General features: G+C 50.1%; 1 pseudogene; it reads right to left on the reverse strand.

Annotated features, from left to right (window-relative positions):
- Positions 1-280: 280 nt before the first annotated feature.
- On the reverse strand, positions 281-402 carry LOC145533595 (small nucleolar RNA SNORA70; annotated as a pseudogene).
- Between the last annotated feature and the right edge of the window lie 265 nt (positions 403-667).

Consider the following 667-nt stretch of genomic DNA (forward strand, 5'->3'; position numbering starts at 1 on the left):
ATATGACCCCACGGTCATCCGGGATGAACCACTCTGTTACCATGTTTTCAAATTCTTTTGCGTTAAACTCAGTAAACCCCTGGTGGCCAGGGAACTTGAACTTGACCCTGCAGAGGGATTCAATCACATGCTCCTTGTTCTGCAGCTTGGTGCAGACAAACAATACTAATCAACCAATGTGGACCCTGGGGCTTTTCAAAGGCACTGCACAAACCTGTCTCCAGTCTAGAATGGAGAGAGCATGCCAGTCGCAGACCAGTCATGAATGTCCACTGTAAAGAACCATCTCCAAGGTTCCTTAGGGCAATCTGCACAGGCAACAGGCTACATACACCACCGAGGAGGCTGCTATTTGCAGCCATTGCACACAGCGTCCCCACAGCCCAGGTCTGATATTTGAAAGATGGCCACCGTGGTAGTCCCCTCCCACAGGACCTTCCAGAGCCTTGCCATTTCTGTCCTCTAAGAGTCTATGTCTCCTCCCCTTGAACCTGAATAAGCTTTTGTGATGGCCTGACTTGTAGCTTATGGTTTGTCTAATAGAAGTGATGCTAGGTGACTTCCAGGCTTGGGCATAAAAGGCAGAACAGCTTCTGCTGGGCTCTCTTTCTTGGATGCTGGAAACTACTCCAGCCACCATGCTGTGAGGAAGCCCAGGCCACTGGAA

Source organism: Giraffa tippelskirchi, chromosome 13 (assembly GCF_054371585.1).
Source record: "Giraffa tippelskirchi isolate mGirTip1 chromosome 13, T2T-mGirTip1v1.2.pri, whole genome shotgun sequence".
Taxonomy (NCBI): domain Eukaryota; kingdom Metazoa; phylum Chordata; class Mammalia; order Artiodactyla; family Giraffidae; genus Giraffa; species Giraffa tippelskirchi.